Here is a 22579-nt window from a genome sequence, read left to right on the forward strand (position 1 = left end):
AGGGCAACCAACATACTCTTTACCTAAATTGATGCAATCTTTTGAACAATATGGTCAATTATCAGGATACAAGATCAACATAGATAAAACCCAATTACTTTCATATTACTATAGCCCACCAAGAGAAATTGAAAGTAGATAACCCTGGGCATGACACACAGATTCTTTCAAATATTTGGGCATCATTATGCCAAAAGATTTGGCAAAATTATCAGAATGTAATTATCAGACTTTATATAAAAAATTAAGGAAGATGTGGCAAGATGGAGCCTGATTCCTTTTTTCAGTCTCAGTTCAAGGATTGAGTCTATTAATATGAATATACTGCCCAGACTGTTATATCTCTTTCAGACCCTGCCAACAGAGATTAATCAAAATCAATTCAATGAATGGAACAAGATGCTATCAAGGTATATTTGGCAGGGTAAAAGGCCTAGAGTTCGACTCAAAACTTTGCAATTAGCAAAGGAAAAGGGGGGGGATGGGGCTTGCCTTCTCTTAGAGATTAATATTTTGCAGCACAGTTGAGTGCTGTGATATGTTGGTGCAACCCATCATATGATGTTCAATGGAAAAACATTGAGGAGCAGGTACTTCCCATCCCCATACAAGCAATTTTGGCTGATAACAACCTGCAAAGGTACATAAATACTATTGATAACCCATGGGTGAAATTGACTCTTAAAATATGGAAAACTACTATAAAAGAATATAATCTAGAGGGAGATATTGCACTTCTTAAATGGTGTACATATGACTCTGATTTTACACCAAATAAATTGGATGCTAGATTTAAGGACTGGACAGCTAAAGGAATAACAGTTCTTTGCAACATAATGAAAGAAGGAACACTGTTCAGTTTTGAAATTCTTAAAGAGAAACACTTACTAGAAAAACAGGATTTTTATCGGTATTTACAGATGCGACAATATGTTAATAAGATGCTTAAAAGTGTAATTAAGACTACCATGTACATGCTTGATAGAGCTCTTTAGAAAAGCATATAATTCAGATAATGGTAGTAGAATCATTTCAAGCATGTATAATGGGTTGTCAAATCTTAAAACACATTCAACTTCATATATTAAAACAAAATGGGAGAAGGAAGGAGGGATAATTATATCTTAGGAAGAATGGACAACAATATGGAGGTATCAATGGAAGTGTACCAGTTCACAGAAATGGAGGGAGTTTGGATGGAACAACTTGATAAGATATTTTATTACACCCTCTCAGAAATCCCAATATGATAGTAACCTCCCTATTTGCTGGAGAAATTGTGGAAATCAAAATGCAAATCATTATCATATTTTTTGGGACTGCCCTGTTATCAAAAACTATTGGAGGGGGATACACAATGCCCTACAAGACATCTTTAAATGTGAAATACCCTTAGAGAGTAAGACCATATATTTTGGATATGTACCTCAAGAATGGTTGAAAAGAGATAAATATTTAATGAATATACTGTTGGTGGCTGGTAAAAAGACTCTTACTAGGAAATGGTTATCATAGGAGACCCCAGCTTTAAATACATGGATGGAAATTACAATGGACATTTACAAAGTAGAGAAGATAACAGCATCTATTAATCATAAGCTGGAGCAATTTGATTCATACTGGGAAAAATAGTTTAACTACATAATGCCTCATAGGCCTGATTTTATTCTCACAAATCTATGAATATGTTGTAAAAAAAAAAGATCACTCCCTACTTGTACACAGTTCTTTCTTTTTGCTTGTTTTTTTCTTTCCACCCTTTTCTATAAGTGTACACCCCAGATAAATACTTTGTGGAGATTTTGTGATATATATGATTATATGATATATATGTACAATGTCTGAAATACATCTTATGGAAATGTTTGTTTGATGAACTTCAATAAAAAAATTATTAAAAAATAAATTACCTAGGGTTACCTATAGCCCTCTATCTTTTTAAGTCCCATGTACCTATCCAGGGGCCTCTTAAAAGACCCTATTGTATCTGCCTCCACCAGCTTTGCCAGCTGCCCATTCCATGCACTCACCACTCTCTACATAAAATATTTACTCCTGACATCTCCTCTGTACCTACTTCCAAGCACCTTAAAACTGTGCCCTCTCTTGTTAGCCATTTCAGCCCTTGGGAAAAAGCCTCTGACTACCCACATGATCGATGCCTCTCATCATGTTGTACACCTCCATCAGGTCACCTCTCATCCTCTGCCACTCCAATGAGAAAAAGCCGAGTTCACTCAACCTATTCTCATAAGGCATGCTCTCCAATCCAGGCAACAACCTTGTAAATCTTCTCTGCACCCTTTCTATAGTTTCCACATCCTTCCTGTAGTGAGGTGACCAGAACTGAGCACAGTACTCCAAGTGGGGTCAGACCAGGGTCCTACATAGCTATAACGTTACCTCTCGGCTCTTAAACTCAATCCCACGGTTGATGAAGGCCAATGTGCCCTAGGCCTTCTTAACCACAGAGTCAACCTGCACAGCAGCTTTGAGTGTCCTGTGGACTCAGACCCCAAGATCCCTCTGATCCTCCACACTGCCAAGGGTCTTAACATTAATGCTATATTCTGCCATCATATTTGACCAAAATGAACCACCTCACACTTATCTAAGTTAAACTTCATCTTCTCAGCTCAGTTTTACATCCTATCAATGTCCCTCTGTAACTTCTGACAGCCCTCCACACTATCCACAACACCCCCAAACTTTGTGTCAACAGCAAACTGACTAACCCATCCCTCCACTTCCTCATCCAGGTCACTTATAAAAATCACAAATAGAAGAGGTCCCAGAATTAGATCCCTGAGGCACACCACTGGTCACCAACCTCCATGCAGAATATGACCCGTCTACAAACACGTTTTGCCTTTTGTGGGCAAGCCAATTCTGGATCCACAAAGCAATGTTCCCCTGGATCCCATGCCTCCTTACTTTCTCAATAAGCCTTGTATGGGGTACCTTATCAAATGCCTTCACCTACTGCTCAACTTTCATCAATATGTTTAGTCACATCCTCAAGAAACTGTATCAGGTTCGTAAGGTACGACCTGCCTTTGACAAAGCCAGGCTGACTATTCCTAATCATATTATGCCTTTCCAAATGTTCATAAATCCTGCCTCTCAAGATCTTTTCCATCAACTTACCAACCACTGAAGTAAGACCCACTGGTCTATAATTTCCTGGGCTATCTCTACTCCCTTTCTTGAATAAAGGGACAACATCCGCAACCCTCCAATCCTCTGGAACCTCTCCCATCCCCATTGATGATGCAAAGCTCATTCCGAGAAGCTCAGCAATCTCCTCCCTCGCCTCCCATTGTAGCCTGGGGTACATCTCATCCAGTCCCAGTGACTTATCCAACTTGATGCTTTCCAAAAGATCCATCACATCCTTTTCTTAATGTCTATATGTTCAAGCTTTTCAATCTGCTGCAAGCCATCTCTACAATCGCCAAGATCCTTTTCCGTAGGGAATACTGAAGCAAAGTATTTGTTAAGTACCTCCACTATCTCCTCCAGTTCCATACACACACTTCTACTGTCATACTTGATTGTCACACTTGATTGGTCCTATTCTCATGTCTTTTCACATACTTGTAGAATGCCTTGGGGTTTTAATTAATCTTGTCCACCAAGGCCTTTTTGTGGCCCATTCTGGCTCTCCCAATTTCATTCTTAAGCTCCTTCCTGCTAGCCTTATATCCTTCTAGATCTCCATCATTACCTAGTTTTTTGAATCTTTCAAAAGTTTTTCTTTTCTTCTTAACTAGATTTTCAACAGCCTTTGTATGCCATGTTTCCTGTACCCTACCATCCTTTCCCTGTCTATTGGAAAGTACCAATGCAGAACACCACACAAATATCCCCTGAACATTTGCCACATTTCTTCCATACATTTCCCTGAGAACATCTGTTTCTAATTTATGCTTCCAAGTTCCTGCCTGATAGGTTCATATTTCCCCTTAATCCAATTAAGCACTTTCCTAACTTATCTGTTCCTATCCCTCTCCGATGCTATGAGAAAGGAGATAGAATTGTGATCATGATCTCCAAAATGCTCTCCCACTGAGAGATCTGACACTTGACCAGGTTTATTTCCCAATACCAGATCAAGTACATCAAATACCAGATCTTGTAGGCTTATCTACATATTGTGTCAGGAAATCTTCCTGAACACACCTAACAAACTCCACCCCATCTAAACCCCTTGCTCTTGGGAGATGCCAATCAATATTTGGGAAATTAAAATCTCCCACCATGATAACCCTGTTAATATTACATCTTTCCAAAATCTGATTTGGAGGCCCATACCAAACTTCCTCAACTGTCTGAGGTGAAAGATGTGCTGTTGTGCCTTTTCCACCACACAGCTGGTGTGTACAGACCACGTGAGGTCCTCGGTGATGTGGATGCCGAGCAATTTGAAGCTGTTTGCCCTCTCAACCCCAGATCCATTGATGTCAATAGGGATTAGCCCATCTCCATTCCTCCTGTAATACACAACCAACCCCTTTGTCTTTGCAACATTGAGGGAGATACATTCCTCTTTGGAGCCAAGTGCAGTTGTCGTAGTCTGTTGCTAAAAGTGCTCCACTGTTCAGCCAAGGTGGCATGCAGAGGGTGAGAAGCATTGTCCAGAATTGCCAGGATTTTCCATAGGGTCCTTTGTTCTACCACAGCCTCCAGTGTGTCCAGTTTGACTCTTATAACAGAGCCAAACTTTCTAATCAGTTTATTCAGCCTGTTGGTATCACCTGTATTGACACCATTGCCCCAGCACACCACCGCATGGAAGATTGCACTGGAGACAACAGACTGGTAGAACATGTGAAGGTGAGGCCTGCATAATCCAAAGGACCTCAGTCTCTTTAGGAAGTAGAGGTGATTCCAGCTCTTCTTGTACACTTCTCTGTGTTGGTGTTCAACTCAAGTCTCATCCAGGTGTACTACCAGATACTTGGAGGTCCTCACCACATCCACGTCCTCACCATCAATAAAAACAGGGAGCAGTGCAGGTTTGGTCTTCCTACAGTCCATTACTATCTCCTTTGTCTTACTGATGTTGAACTGTAGATAATTCAGCTTGCTCCCTTTGACAAATTAATTTATCAACTTGGACCCTTAATATATCAACTTTGTTCTGAATGTCCTGGGTGTTGGCCTGTAGTTAGCTGGGGAGGAAGTATCTGAACCCATGCTGTTTCAATCATACCTGCAGCCTACTCCCCTTACCATATTTCCAAGGTAAATGGCTGTGCCTGGTCAGTCCAGAGTCCTGGAGTGGATCCACCTGGACTGGCAGATAAGTGAGAGCTTAAGGACATACACAAAAGTCCTGGGGTGGATTAATCTGGACTGGAAGGTAATAATCAGAATCAGAATCAGGCTTAACTATCACTGACATATGTTGTGAGATGTATTGTTTTGTGGCAGTACATTGCAAGATATAAAAATGACTATAGATGACAATAAAAATATAAGAAGTCAATAATGCAACATAGAGGGGCATCATCTGGATGTTCAATTTGGAACTGAAATTGAGTTATAGGGTCATAGAAAACCACAGCACAGAAACAGGCCCTTTAGCCCATCTAGTCCATGCTGAACCATTCAAACTGCCTACTCCCATTGGCCTGCACCCAGACCAGAGCCCTCCATAGCCCTCCCATCCATGTACAGTACCTATCCAAACTTCTCTTAAATGTTGAAATCAAAATCGCATTCACCACTTGTGCAGGCATCTATTTCTACACTCTCACCTCCCTCTGAGTGAAGAACTTTCCCTCGTGTTCCCTTTAAACATTTCACCTTTCACACTTAGGCTCTGACCTCCAGTTGTAGTCTCATCTAACCTCAGCGGAAAAGACCTGCTTACGTTTATCATATCGACACCCCTCATAATTTTGTATACATCTATCAAATCTCCATCTTCTACATTCTAAGACTAAAACTCTAACTCAGGTCCTCCAGTCTGACAACATCCTTGTAAATTTTCTCTGTACACTTTCAATCTCTTCACTCAGATCAAATTTCTACCACAGAAGGTTATGGAGGCCACGTCATTGAATATATACAATAAGTAGGTAGATAGATTACTGAATGCCAAAGGGTTAGGGGAATGGGGAGAAGATGCATCAGCCATGATCGCATTGAATTCTGGTACAGAAACAAAGGGTCAAATGGCTTCTCCCTCTTTCTGCTTTCAGCGATTTTATGTACAGTATTTTGATCAATGCTTGATTGTTTGTTCCTGTATTTTGAACAATAGACTGTTTTCTGGGATCAATTTATCAGAGAAGCCAAAGCTGAGGGTCTGAAAAAGGCCAATGCAAAATGGAAATAAAGAACAGATGACTGTAGCAGTTTATGCACCAGGAAAGGCAGGGTATGTCAGGTGGGGCCGGATGGACCCAAACACAGGACGCAGGCACTGAAGTACCAGGGGGAAGTCAGGATGGGGATGCCATGGCACTTAAGGGTAGCTGGGGTTCAGGTAAATAGAGTTCAGGCAGGTGGCGCGGAGCGGCTCCCGAAGTTCGAGTTCAGGTAGACAGGCCCCCGGGGTTCAGGGTTCAGGCAGGCAGGTAGACAGGTCCCCGGGGTTCAGGGTTCAGGCAGGCAGGTAGATAGGTCCCCGGGTTCAGGGTTCAGGCAGGCAGGTAGACAGGTCCCCGGGGTTCAGGGTTCAGGCAGGCAGGTAGATAGGTCCCCGGGGTTCAGGGCTCAGGCAGGCAGGTAGATAGGTCCCCGGGGTTCAGGGTTCAGGCAGGCAGGTAGATAGGTCCCCAGGGTTCAGGGTTCAGGCAGGCAGGTAGATAGGTCCCCGGGGTTCAGGGTTCAGGCAGGCAGGTAGTTAGGTCCCCGGGGTTCAGGGTTCAGGCAGGCAGGTAGACAGGTCCCCGGGGTTCAGGGTTCAGGCAGGCAGGTAGATAGGTCCCCGGGGTTCAGGGTTCAGGCAGGCAGGTAGATAGGTCCCCGGGGTTCAGGGTTCAGGCAGGCAGGTAGATAGGTCCCCGGATTCAGGCAGGCAGGCAGAGCGGAGTGGGTTCCCGAAGTTCCAGTCAGGTATGCAGGCTCCCGGGGTTCAGGCAGGTAGGCAGACAGACAGGTCTAGGTGGCGATAGGCTAGTGGAGAGCCTTCCTTGGGTGGGCTGCATATGTCCCGGGTAGGGCCGCCTCCCAGGCGGAAACATCAGAGGCCTGGGCACGACGCGGATGTGGGGCTCTATCCCAGGGTTTGGGCGGAAGAGAAGGAGGGAGCAGAACCCCCGCCGGGCCATGGCCCATCGGCCAGATCCGCCTGACAGAGGCGAGGGATAGGAACAGGCAGAACCCCCGCCGGGCCACGGCCCATCGGCCGGATCCGTCCGACAGAGGTGAGGGATAGGAACAGGCAGAACCCCGCCAGGCCACGGCCCATCGGCCAGATCCGCCTGACAGAGGCGAGGGGTAGGAACAGGCAGAACCCCCGCCGGGCCACGGCCCATCGGCCGGATCCGTCCAACGGAGGTGAGGGATAGGAACAGGCAGAACCCCCACCGGGCCACGGCCCATCGGCCAGATCCGTCCGACGGAGGTGAGGGATAGGAACAGGCAGAACCCCCGCCGGGCCACAGCAGGTTGGCTGGATCCGCCCGACGGAGGCGAGGGATAGGAACAGGCAGAACCCCCGCCGGGCCACAGCCCATCGGCCGGATCCGTCCGACAGAGGTGAGGGATAGGAACAGGCAGAACCCCCGCCGGGCCACGGCCCATCGGCCGGAACCGCCCGATGGAGGCGAGGGGTAGGAACAGGCAGAACCCCCGCCGGGCCACGGCAGGTCGGCCAGATCCGCCTGACAGAGGCGAGGGGTAGGAACAGGCAGAACCCCCGCCGGGCCACGGCCCATCGGCCGGAACTGCCCGATGGAGGCGAGGGATAGGAACAGGCAGAACCCCCGCCGGGCCACGGCCCATCGGCCGGATCCATCCGACGGAGGTGAGGGATAGGAACAGGCAGAACCACTGCCGGGCCACGGCCCATCGGCCGGATCCGCCCGACGGAGGCGAGGGATAGGAACAGGCAGAACCCCCGCCGGGCCACGGCCCATCGGCCGGAACCGCCCGACGGAGGCGAGGGATAGGAACAGGCAGAACCCCCGCCGGGCCACAGCCCATCGGCCGGATCCGTCCGACAGAGGTGAGGGATAGGAACAGGCAGAACCCCGCCAGGCCACGGCCCATCGGCCGGATCCGTCCGACGGAGGTGAGGGATAGGAACAGGCAGAACCCCGCCAGGCCACGGCCCATCGGCCGGATCCGTCCAACGGAGGTGAGGGATAGGAACAGGCAGAACCCCCACCGGGCCACGGCCCATCGGCCAGATCCGTCCGACGGAGGTGAGGGATAGGAACAGGCAGAACCCCCGCCGGGCCACAGCAGGTTGGCTGGATCCGCCCGACGGAGGCGAGGGATAGGAACAGGCAGAACCCCCGCCGGGCCACGGCCCATCGGCCAGATCCACCCGACGGAGGCGAGGGATAGGAACAGGCAGAACCCCCGCCGGGCCACGGCGGGTCGGCCAAACGTACCCGACAGAGGCAAGGGGTAGGAACAGGCATAGGTCCAGGTTGACCAACACAACAGCCATGACAACGGGAAGTTCGGAAACAGCCGGCAGACAGCGCGACCGTGTGAAAAACAAAACCGAGCGGAGAAGCGGGACCAGCGCATGGGAAGAAAGGTGGGAGAGTGGACCAACCTGGCAGTACTGGTACGGGGCAGAGGAGCACGATGAGGAGTAGATCTGAGCCCGGGTGGGATAACAGAATGCAGAGATGAGTTCGGAGCCAGTGGAGGAACAGAACAAAACGACCACCTGCCTGGTCCCAGTCCCAAGGCCCCTTATAAACACCTGCAGCTCAATCAGTTACAGGTGTGCCTCCTTGAACCAGGAGGGTCCTAACTGGATCACGGGTGAAGGGAGGGACAACCGCAGAACCTGGAGTCCGGAGCCCCCGGACCGGATCAAAACCCGGAACGCGGTTCCGGACCGGACCGTGACAAGGTAGCACTCTCAGAGCTCAGAGATGAAGGTAGTTCACTTACACACAATGTTCATGCAGATTGGCCCTACAAACTGATTGACAGGAATGTCATTTGTAACTACTTCCAAGAGGAAGTCATAGGGCTTGGAGGCTTGCATGCCTCAATGACCCAAAGAGCAATGTTAGCTGGAGTTAGGGCTTTCTGCTTTGGCTCTCGGTAGAGTCACCCATGCCGAACAGTCCAAAAAAAAAACAGGTCAAAGGTAGAGGACAGACTAAGAGTGGTCCACCGGTCCTCCATGGGTTCAGGGGTTCAGCTTAGGGCTAACAACCTTGAGTGGTAAATCAAAATTGTTACAAAAACAGCAGTGAAGAATCCTTCTACATCTGAGTGCAATGGTATTCCTGAGTCTCCACCCAGAACTTGCATGGCTGACTGTAGTGGAACGAGAAGAAGTTACTGACATTATGAAGGAAACCCTGAACATCAGCAGAGATGGAGGAACTTTATTACTGACCTAAATGGCAGCAGCATTAGGTAGTAAAGCGTTGCATTCAATCCATATCCTTTGCATTAATGACTGGTTGAAAGACAGTTGTAATTTAGCTGTGAAATTCTAACTCCTGCTGCTTATGCCATAGAAAGTTTTATGAGGCAAGGCAGAGTGAAAACTACTTTTGTAGTGAAACCACATGCAAGGATGGTGTGGCATCTCTCAGTCGTTCAGCATTGCTTTCTCTGTCTTTTGGTCTCTCTTGTTGCTTTACACTGCTCTCTCTCACACTTTCACTCCTCAGTCTCATTCTGTCCTGCTATAAACTTCACAGACTCTTAATCGACACGCACAAAATGGTTGAAGAATCCAGCGGGTCAGGCAGCATCTATGGAAATTAATAAACAGTTGACATTTTGGGCCAGCACCCTTCTTCAGAACTGGAAAGGATGGGGGAAGGTGCCAGAATGAAAAAAGGCAGGGAGAGGGGAAGGAGGATTGCTGGAAAATGATAGGTGAAGCCAGATGGGTGGAAAGGACTGGATATGAAGAAATCTGACAGGAGAGGAGAGAGGACAACAGGAGGAAAGGAAGCAGGAGGGGACCGTGGGAAAGTGATGGGCCAAAGTAGGGAACAGAAGGAGGGTGGGGGAGGGAAAATTTCTATTACTGGATTTTTTTTACAGTCTTTTTATCTTTCCCTTTCATTAAGCCATTTCTCCCTCCTCTCCATGTCCAGCTGTTTGAGTGCTTATGTTATCACTATCCACTCTCCACATTGCCTTCTATCTCCTTACAACCTTTACCAATGTGTTTCTCTCCACACTGACTCTACCACTTTCTGATTTTCCTGGCCAACATATCCCCGAACCCTTCAGTATCTGTCAGATTTTTAAACATTTATTTTCAATTCAGTGGCACTTTGTTCTCTAAAAGATGGGGTGGATACTCTCATTGAACGTTGGATTTGTTTCTGTTTTCACTGTGATATTATGTACAGAATCCTACTGGCCTTGTGCTTATTAACAGTGGTATTTACCGGAAATGAATTACAAGCCATCAGTGGATGTGGGATCAATGTGATCTCTAGTGAAATTGTTCTGACCAAATATTTTAATGTTGAATGTGTTTAAGATGATGAGAAGCATTCTTCGTGTGGAAGTCGGAGGCTTTTTCCCAGGGCTGAAATGGCAAGCACGAGAGGGCACAGGTTTAAGGTGCTTGGAAGCAGGTACAGGGGAGATGTCAGGAGTAAGTTTTTTACGCAGAGAGTGGTGAATGCGTGGAATGGGCTGCTGGTGACGGTGGTGAAGGCAGGTATGATAGGGTCCTTTAAGAGACTCCTGGGCAGGTGTATGGATGTCAGAAAAATAGAGGGCTATGGGTAACTCTAGATAATTTCTCAGGCTTGGCACAGCTTTGTGGGCCAAAGGGCCTCTATTGTGCTGCAGGATTTCCTATGTTTCTATGTTTAATTTTGCACATTGTTTTGAATGTTAAAATAATTGTCTGTTTTTAAAAAAATATTATTTATTTATTGAATTTTAGAAATTACAAGAATAAATGTAATAATGAAATGGTAAGAAAAGTGATATTAACCCTCCACCCTCCCCTTAACCCTCCCCCCTTAACCCTTATCTAAAGAAAAAGAAAATAAAAGAAAGAAAAGAGAAGAAAGATTGCCTGGATATCGGAGGATCCCCACATGTTCCATGGAGTTCAAAATAATTTTGATATTTATTTTCACTTTCCCCAATTACTATAATTTTATCTTCAAAGGGCCTATGTATCTAATCCTATCTTTCGTAAGTATGGTGACCAAATTTTCAAAAATATCTCATATTCATTTCTTAAATTATACGTAATTTTTTCAAATGGAATACAACTATGTATTTCATTATTCCAATGATCCATAGTTAAATTTAAATCAGATTTCCAAGTAACTGCAATAACTTTTTTGGCTACTGCCAAAGCAATTTTTATAAATTTTTTCTGATACTTATTCAATTTAAATTTCGTTATTGTCCCTTCAATGTCTCCTAATAAAAATAGCAATGGAGTATGTGGAATTTGTACTCCAATAATTTGTTCCAATAAAAATCTTAAATTAATCCAAAATAGTTGAATTTTAGAACAAGACCAAGTAGAATGTAAAAAAGTACCAATTTTTTGTTTACATCGAAAACATTGGTCAGACATATTTGAATTTAATCTATTTATTTTCTGTGGTGTTATGTATAATTGATGTAAAAAATTATATTGTATTAATCTAAGTCGAACATTTATTGTATTTCTCATACTATCAGAACATAATCTTGACCAATTTTTTCCATCAATTTTAACATTCAGATCAGATTCCCATTTTTGTCTTGATTTATGAATTCCTAATTTAATTGTCTGCTTTTGAATCAAATTATACATACAAGATGTAAATTTTTTAATTTTTCCTTTCTGAATTAATATTTCTATTTCACTAGGTTTTGGCATCAACATTGTTTGTCCCAGCTTTTCTTGTAAATAAGCTTTTAATTGAAAATAACAGAAAAGAGTGTTATTTGATATTTTATATTTATTTTTTAATTGATCAAACGACATCAATATACCTCCTTCAAAACAGTCACCTATATATTTAATCCCCTTTTGAAACCAATTATGTAAAAGTTTATTATCCATTGTGAAAGGAATAAGCCTATTTTGAATTAAAGTCCTTTTTACTAATAAAGATTTCTTTATCTCATCATCCGTGTTTACCTTATTCCATAAATCAATCAAATGTCTTAATAAAGGAGATTCTTTTTTTTCCCGTATCCATTTGGATTCCCATTTATATATAAAATCTTCTGGCGTATTTTCTCCTATCTTATCTAATTCTATTCTAATCCATGCCGGTTTTTCTTCATCAAAAAAGACGCAATAAATCTAAGTTAATTTGCTTTATAATAATTCTTAAAGTTTGGAAGTTGTAACCCTCCTAAATCAAATTTACAGTTCAATTTTTCCAATGATATCCTTGACATCTTTCCTTTCCAAAGAAATTTCCTTACATATTTATTCAGTTCTTGAAAAAACTTCTGAGGTAATTGTATTGGTAGAGTTTGAAATAAATATTGCAATCTAGGAAATATATTCATTTTTACAACATTAACTCTACCTATTAATGTTATTGGTAATATCATCCATTTATCAAGACCTTCTTTTATTGTTTTTAATAATGGCAAATAATTTTGTTTATATAAATTTTTACATCATTATTAACTCTAATACCTAAATATTTTATCCCATTTATTGACCATCGAAATTGAGTTGCTAATCGGCATTGATTATAATTTCCATTGGTAAGGGGTAAAATTTCACTTTTATCCCAATTTACGTTATAACCCGATACTTCCCCATATTCTTCCAATCTAAAAGATAATCTTTGCAAAGATTGCAATGGGTTTGTTAAATAAATCAAAACATCATCAGCAAATAAGTTAATCTTATATTCTTCTTGATTAACTCTAAAGCCCTCAATATCTGAATCTGTTCTAATTAATTCAGCTAATGGTTCTATTGCCAATACAAATAAAGCAGGTGATAATGGGCAGCCTTGTCTAGTTGACCTTGTTAAACAAAATGGTGTTGAAATCTGACCATTTGTAACTACTTTAGCTTGAGGATTAGTATTCAGAATTTTAATCTATTGTATAAAAGATTTTCCTAATTCATATTTTTCCAATACCTTAAATAAAAAATCCCATTCCAATCTATCAAATGCTTTTTCTGCATCCAAAGCAACTGCCACACTCATTTCCTCTCTTTTTTGTGCCAAATGAATTATACTAATTAACCGGGTTACATTAGATAGATAGATAGATAGATAGATAGATAGATACTTTATTCATCCCCATGGGGAAATTCAACTTTTTTCCAATGTCCCATACACTTGTTGTAGCAAAACTAATTACATACAATACTTAACTCAGTAAAAAATATGATATGCATCTAAATCACTATCTCAAAAAGCATTAATGATAGCTTTTAAAAAGTTCTTAAGTCCTGGCGGTTGAATTGTAAAGCCTAATGGCACTGGGGAGTATTGACCTCTTCATCCTGTCTGAGGAGCATTGCATCGATAGTAACCTGTCGCTGAAACTGCTTCTCTGTCTCTGGATGGTGCTATGTAGAGGATGTTCAGAGTTTTCCATAATTGACCGTAGCCTACTCAGCGCCCTTCGCTCAGCTACCGATGTTAAACTCTCCAGTACTTTGCCCACGACAGAGCCCGCCTTCCTTACCAGCTTATTAAGACGTGAGGCGTCCCTCTTCTTAATGCTTCCTCCACAACACGCCACCACAAAGAAGAGGGTGCTCTCCACAACTGACCTATAGAACATCTTCAGCATCTCACTACAGACATTGAATGACGCCAACCTTCTAAGGAAGTACAGTCGACTCTGTGCCTTCCTGCACAAGGCATCTGTGTTGGCAGTCCAGTCTAGCTTCTCATCTAACTGTACTCCCAGATACTTGTAGGTCTTAACCTGCTCCACACATTCTCCATTAATGATCACTGGCTCCATATGAGGCCTAGATCTCCTAAAGTCCACCACCATCTCCTTGGTCTTGGTGATATTGAGACGCAGGTAGTTTGAGTTGCACCATATCACAAAGTCCTGTATCAGTTTCCTATACTCCTCCTCCTGTCCATTCCTGACACACCCCACTATGGCCGTGTCATCAGCGAACTTCTGCACATGGCAGGACTCCGAGTTATATTGGAAGTCTGATGTGTACAGGGTGAACAGGACCGGAGAGAGTACGGTTCCCTGCGGCGCTCCTGTGCTGCTGACCACCGTGTCAGACCTACAGTCTCCCAACCGCACATACTGAGGTCTATCTGTCAAGTAGTCCACTATCCAATCCACCATGTGAGATTATTATCATTATCCATTGATTGTCTATTTTTAGTAAAACCTGTTTGGTCCATATGTATTAATTTTGGTAAATATTTAGATATTCTATTAGATAAAATTTTTGCTATTTTTTTATAATCTGTATTCAACAAAGAAATAGGCCTATATGATTCTGGTTTTAAAGGATCTCTATCTTTTTTTGGCAGTACAGTTATGATCGCTGTTAAAAAAGATTGTGGGAGTCTATGCATTCTTTCCACTTGATATATTAATTCCATAAAAGGAGGAAAATAATTGTCTGTTCATTCCTTTTCCAGAGCTGCTGCCTGTCCTGCTGAGTTCCTCCAGCATCTTGTCTGTGCTTCTCTGGATATCCATCGTCTGCAGAAAGAATCGCTTGAGTTTAAATTCGAGTGAGCTGCTTTATTTTGCTACAGAGTTCAATCACTGTCCAGAGCCTACAAGCTTCCTTTCAGAGGGAATGATCATCAGAGAATATCACAAAGCATTATTGTGGATTTGTTTCTGACTAGTTTTAACATTGAATTACCAAGATACAAATCAATATTTGCTCTGTCTTCTTCGCACCAAATATTTTCTGAACTTTGGGTTGCTGTCAGAAAATGAAAAGAAGGAAATACATAATGCTTTAAAGAGAAAGGCTGTGTTAGTATAGGTATACCATGAGCATACAGCAATGTGCAAAGGTCTCTGGCACAGAAACAGAGCCTATAAGAAGTATTCGCCCACCCTGGAAGTTTTCATTTTGTAGAGATCTGTTTTCACTTTGCAATTAGCCTGCAGGCATTTCATCAGCAGTCGTGGTGACACTCTCAGTGCACAGGTTTTGGTGTTTCTCTCTGGGACTGCTCACATTTAGATAGGACCCCATTGCTTGCCTCGGTCCTGATTGGCTACCCCTCCAGCTGAACTTGAATTACTGTCAGCATCCTGTAAACTTGAACCAGTCTGGGCATTCTCCTCCGACCTCACTCATTAACAGGCACTTTCACCCACGGAGCTGCCACTCACTGGATGTTTCTTTACACAATTCTCTGTAAACTCTAGAAAGCCTTGAAAGGATTCACTCATGGCCTTCCGAAAATTCAACTGGGTGGCTGAGGAACATTTCTCAAAATTTGTAAAATAGACAGTAGGTGCAGGAGTAGACCATTCAGCCCTTCTAGCCAGCACCACCATTCACTGTGATCATGGCTGATCATACACAATCAGTACCCCGTTCCTGCCCTCTCCCCATATCCCTTGACCCTGCTATCTATAAGAGCTCTATCTAACTCTCTCTTGAATGCATCCAGAGACTTGGCCTCCACTGCCTTCTGGGGCAGAGCATTCCACATATCCACCACTCTGTGTGAAAAAGTTTTTCTGCATCTCAGTTCTAAATGGCCTACCCCTTATTCTTAAACTGTGGCCTCTAGTTCTGGACTCACCCATCAGTGGGAACATGCTTCTAGCCTCCAGTGTGTCCAACCCCTTAATAATCTTATATGTTTCAATCAGATCCCCTCTCATCCTTCTAAATTCCAGTGTATACAAGCCCAGTCGCTCCAATCTTTCAACATATGACAGTCCCGTCATTCCGGGAATTAACCTTGTGAACCTAAGCTGCACTCCCTCAATAGCAAGAATGTCCTTCCTCAAATTTGGAGACCAAAACTGCACACAATACTCCAGGTGGGGTCTCGCCAGGGCCCTGTACAGCTGCAGAAGAACCTCTTTACTCCTATACTCAATTCCTCTTGTTATAAAGGCCAGCATGCCATTAGCTTTCTTCACTGCCTGCTGTACCTGCATGCTTGCTTTCACTGACTGATGTACAAGAACACCTGGATCTCGTTGTACTTCCCCTTTTCCTAACTTGACTCCATTTAGATAGTAATCTGCCTTCCTGTTCTTGCCACCAAAGTGGATAACCTCACATTTATCCACATTAAACTGCATCTGCCATACATTTGCCCACTCACCCAACCTGTCCAAGTCACCCTGCATTCTCATAACATCTTCCTGACATTTCACACTGCCACCCAGCTTTGTGTCATCAGCAAATTTGCTAATGTTACTTTTAATCCCTTCATCTAAATCATTAATGTATATTGTAAACAGCTGCGGTCCCAGCACCGAACCTTGCGGTACCCCACTGGTCACAGCCTGCCATTCCGAAAGGGACCCGTTAATCGCTACTCTTTGTTTCCTGTCAGCCACCCAATTTTCAATCCATGTCAGTACTCTGCCCCTAATATCATGTGCCCTAATTTTGCCCACTAATCTCCTATGTGGGACTTTATCAAAAGCTTTCTGGAAGTCCAGGTACACTACATCCACTGGCTCTCCCTTGTCCATTTTCATAGTTACATCCTCAAAAAACTCCAGAAGATTAGTCAAGCATGATTTTCCCTTCATAAATCCATGCTAACTTGGACTGATCCTTCTACTGCTATCCAAATGTGTCGTAATTTCATCTTTTATAATTGACTCCAGCATCTTTCCCACCACTGACATCAGGCTAACCGGTCTATAATTCGCTGTTTTCTCTCTCCCTCCTTTCTTGAAAAGTGGGACAACATTAGCCACCCTCCAGTCAACAGGAACTGTTCCTGAATCTATAGAACATTGGAAAATGATTACCAATGCGTCCACATATATAAAATATACATTAATACAATACAACAAACTACAGCATAAAGAAAGACACATGAATCAACTTATGACCTTTTATTTTTGACCAGAACATTGAAACTTCAGCAGTGATAAAAGCCTTTTAATTGATAACAACTCAAAATCTACATCTCAAATTTGCTCCAAATTGTGGTTCGATTCTCCAAAATCTTTCTTTTCTTTCTTTTTCAATCTTTTTATTAGTATTAATAATATTATGAACAAAATACAATTAATATATTAATAAAGGGATTACAAACATACAAATTCCCATTACACATGAAGGAATACCTAAGCAATGAATACAGTATAAGTAAGTTTTCCTGAAACATGAACCATATAGTATATATATGAACAAGGTAAATCTAGATATTTCATAATATATAATATAAAAAAAGAAAAAATATATATGCAAAGTTGACTAACTACTAATCTAGTATCTAAGGGGAAAAAAGGAAGCAAAAAAAGGGGAAAAAAACTTTAAAAAAAGAGAAAAAAAAGGGCTGTTTATAGTATCTCACAAGAATACATAAACATCAATGTCGTCAACTCTGATCCTCTCAACATAAATACGATTAAAGCTGAAAAAACCAATAAGCTTGGCACAGGGCTATATTACATCATATGAAAATATTGAATAAATGGTCTCCATATCTTTTCAAATTTAATAGAAGTATCAAATACAGCACTTCTAATTTTTTCTAAATTTAGACATAACATAGTTTGAGAAAGCCAATGAAATACCGTGGGAGGATTAATTTCCTTCCAATTCAACAAAATAGATCTTCTAGCCATCAAAGTGAGAAAAGCAATCATTTGACAGGCGGAAGGAGATAAATGGAGTGAGTCCATCATCGGTAAACCAAAAATTGCGGTAATAGGATGGGGTTGTAAATCGATGTTCAGTACCGCAGAGACAATATCAAAAATATCTTTCCAATATTTTTTCAAAAGCGGACATGACCAAAACATATGAGTTAAAGATGTGATTTCTAATTGACATCTGTCACAAATAGGGTTTATATAAGAATAAAAATGAGCTAATTTATCCTTGGACAACCTTGAATTGTATTAATGAATGTTTGGCTCATATAGATGATGTATTAACTAATTGAAGAATTCTATCCCAATTCTCAATAGGAATAATAAGATTGAGCTCTCTTTCCCAATCATTTTTGGTCTTATCAAAGGGCACTGAACGTATCTTCATAATTATATTATAAAGTTTTGATATAATCCCTTTTTGAGAAGGGTTTAATTCAAACAAACTCTCCAAAATATCTGAAGACACAAAATTTGGAAACGTAGGAAGTACCATACTTAAAAAATGCCTAACCTGTAAGTATCTAAAAAAATGAAATCTAGGCAAATTATATTTATTAGATAATTGCTCAAAAGACATAAAACAGTTGTCCGAAAATAAATCGGAAAATCTTAATAAGCCCTTAGTTTTCCAAGCCAAAAAAGCTTGATCTATAATTGAGGGTTGGAAAAAACAATTAGATACAATAGGACTATTTAAAACGAATTGAGTCAACCGGAAAAATTTCCGAAATTGAAACCATATACGTAAGGTATATTTAACTATTGGGTTGTCAATTCGTTTCGGCAATTTAGAAAGAACAAAAGGGAGAGATGTCCCTAAAATAGAACCCAGAGCATAACCTGGTACCGATTTAGTTTCCAAACTCACCCAATGAGGGCCAAAAGGACCATCCCATTCTTTCAACCAACATAACAAATATCTAATATTAACTGCCCAATAATAAAATCTGAAATTGGGTAATGCCAACCCACCTTCCTTCTTTGTCTTCTGTAAGTATGTTTTACCTAATCTGGGATTTTTATTCTGCCATATATATGAGGAAATTTTTGAATCAACATTAGTAAAAAAGGATTTTGGAATAAAAATTGGTACCACTTGAAAAATATATAAAAATTTAGGTAAAATAACCATCTTAATAGCATTAATCCTACCTATCAGAGATAAAGATAATGGTGACCACTTAGTAAACAAGCCTTTAATCTGATCAATTAAGGGGAAAAAATTAAACCTAAATAATTCTTTATGGTTTTTTGTTATTTTAATCCCTAAGTAAGTAAAAGAGTCATTAACTAATTTAAAAGGTAAAATACCATAGCTTGGGACCTGTCTATTCAAAGGAAACAATTCACTCTTATTAAGATTTAACTTATACCCAGAAAACTCACTAAATTGAGCCAACAATGATAAGACTGCTGGAATAGATTTCTCAGGGTTAGAAATGAATAATAATAAATCATCTGCATACAAAGATACCTTATGAATATCTGTTCCACGATTAATACCCAAAATATCCTGTGATTCTCTGATGGCAATTGCCAAAGGTTCTAAAGCAATGTTAAATAGTAATGGGCTAAGAGGACAACCTTGTCTAGTGCCCCGAAATAAATGAAAAAATGGAGATCTTTGATTATTAGTAAACACCGAGGCTACTGGAGTTTGATAAATCAGTTTAATCCAAGAAATAAAGTTCAGACTGAAATTAAACTTCTCCAGCACATAAAATAAGTAAGGCCATTCAACTCTATCAAATGCTTTCTCTGCATCTAATGAAATAACACATTCTGAAGTGTTATGTGAAGGAGTATAAACAATATTCAGTAATCTCCTAACATTGAAAAAAGAATAGCGATTTTTAATAAAACCGGTTTGATCTTCCGAAATAATTTGGGGTAATACCTTCTCCAGCCTGGAAGCCAGTAACTTGGAAAAGATCTTAGAATCCACATTCAATAAAGATATTGGTCTATAAGATGCACAGTCAGTAGGGTCTTTATCTTTCTTCAGTATTAAGGAAATGGAAGCTCTATAAAAAGATTGTGGCAAATTCCCCAATCTAATTGCTTCTTCAAAAACCTTGCATAGCCAGGGAGAGAGAGTAGCAGAAAAACATTTTAAAAATTCTGCTGTATACCCATCTGGACCTGGTGCTTTCCCAGAATTCATTGAGGAAATAATCCCTTTAATTTCCGCATCCTTGAACGGAATATCTAATACTGAAAGATCATCGGATGATAATTTTGGAAAATTCAATTTCCCAAGAAAATCACACATGGTAATATGATCCTGAGGGAATTCAGATTGATACAGGGAGGTATAAAAGTCTTGAAAAGACTTATTTATCTCATCATGGTTAACTGTCAAATCCCCATTCTGCTGACGAACCTTAGTGATTTGACGTTTAACCCAAACAATCTTCAGCTGACTAGCTAACAGTTTTCCCGATTTATCACTATGTATATAGAAATCAGATCTGGTTTTCATTCATTGATTTTCAATCGGAGATGTAAGTAATAAACTATGTTCCATTTGAAGTTCAACCCTTTGTTTGTAAAGCTCCCTACTAGGAGTAGTCGAATATTTCTTGTCAATCTCTTTAATTTTATCAACCAATAAAAGTTTCCTTCTTAATGCGTTTTCTCAGACCAACAGAGTAAGAGATAATCTGTCCACGTATATACGCTTTAAAGGTGTCGCAAAGTATTCCGCAAGAGATATCCTCCGTGGAATTAGTTGAAAAGAAGAAATCGATCTGCTCCTTCATAAATTTAATAAAGTCCGGCTCTTGCAATAAGGTAGAGTCAAATCGCCATTGTCTAGCACTTAAAGCTGTATCCGTGAAATTAATAGAAAGTTTTAATGGAGCATGGTCTGAAATACCTATAATATCATAATTACAACCAATTACCGATGGAATAAAACAAGTCAATAAAAAAATAATCAATTCTCAAATAGGAATGATAAACATGTGAGAAAAAAGAAAACTCTTTGTCATTAGGATGTCGAAATCTCCAAATATCAAAAACTCCATTATCAGTCAAAAAGGAGTTAATACAAGTGGCCGACTTATTGGGTAGAGTCTGAATAGGTGTAGATTTGTCCATCAAAGGATTTAGACAACAATTAAAGTCACCACCCATTATTAACTTATATTCATTTAAATTAGGTAAAGAAGTAAATAAGGACTTAAAAAAATCAGGACAATCCACATTTGGAGCATAAACATTAACCATAGCAACCTTTTTATTACAGAGTAAACCCGTAATTAACAAAAATCTACCATTCTGATCCGAAAGGATATCATGTTGAACAAATGCAATAGAGGAGTCAATAAAAATTGAAACTCCCTTAACTTTGGCATTCGAATTTAAATGATACTGTTGACCCCGCCAAGACCTAAAAAAGTGATATTTGTCCTCCTTCCTCACATGAGTTTCTTGTACAAAAATGATATGAGCATTAAGTCTTTGGAATACTTTGAAAATCTTCTTTCGTTTAAGCGGATGGTTTAAACCATTAGTATTCCAAGACACAAAGTTAATGGTTTGAGCCATGCTTCTAAAGTCATCCCTTTGGTATAGAAAGGGTTAACCATATTATAAACTCATGCACCCGGAAGATGAACAAAAATAAAGAGCGGACCCGGAAGTGACAACATCGTAGACATATTTGTAGTTCAAGAACAGCCTGAGTGAAAAAACTAAAAACAAACTAATAAAAGAAAAATAAAAAAGGAAAACAGACCAACCCCCACCCCCACAAGAAAAAGAAAAAAAGCCAAAATATGGCTAGAAAAAAGAAAAAATGAGACTAATTCTACCCCCATATCAGCGGCAGACCACTCCGTATTTAAAGGATATATGAAAAAAACCACCCCAACTTTAAAAATTATGATCACAATACTAAAATCTACGCTTCTTAATATGCTTAGTTGTAAAAAAAAAGAATATAATCGCTAAAAGTTTATAAATCGGGTTATAACCCAAACAAATCAAGGAGTATTTAAACTATGATAAGCGATGCATTATAGGAAGAAGACGAAAAAAGAAACAATAACGCCATCTTAAACAAAACCAAGAATATTTTGCAAAAAACCACCATCTTGATAATAAAAAAAAAATTCCCTTCGAAAGGTTAAAAATATACATTCAAGGGAACAAAAATAATAGTCAAAAATATAGTATAGTGGTTAAAGTGTATAAGACAGAGCGATTAATATAACGAAAGCACACTTTAACTTAAATATGAAGTATAGGATAAACCTACACCAATAGCCAGAGACTAACCCTGGTTTGAAGAATCGAAAACCATCTTACACGATCAGAATCACTCATTTATTAGAGAGTAGTGTCTATATCAGTAGGGAAGTTCTCCTCCAAATACTTTTTCGCTTCAAAAGTAGAAAGGAAAACCTGGCGTGGAGCTTTCGAGGGTGAGATTCTAAGCTTCGCCGGGTATAAGAGCGCAGGTTTTAGATTTTTCTCATAACATTCAGACATCAGAGGTTTAAAAAGAAGCCTTTTTTTCATAACTTCAGGACTAAAATCTTCCACCAAACGGAAATAGTAATTTTGAAATTTAATCATCCCAGCCCTCCCAGCCTCACGAATGAGTTGTTCTTTGTCGTGTACATAGTGAAACCGGACAATTACCACTGGGGGT

Source organism: Hemitrygon akajei, chromosome 5, assembly GCF_048418815.1.
Source record: "Hemitrygon akajei chromosome 5, sHemAka1.3, whole genome shotgun sequence".
Taxonomy (NCBI): domain Eukaryota; kingdom Metazoa; phylum Chordata; class Chondrichthyes; order Myliobatiformes; family Dasyatidae; genus Hemitrygon; species Hemitrygon akajei.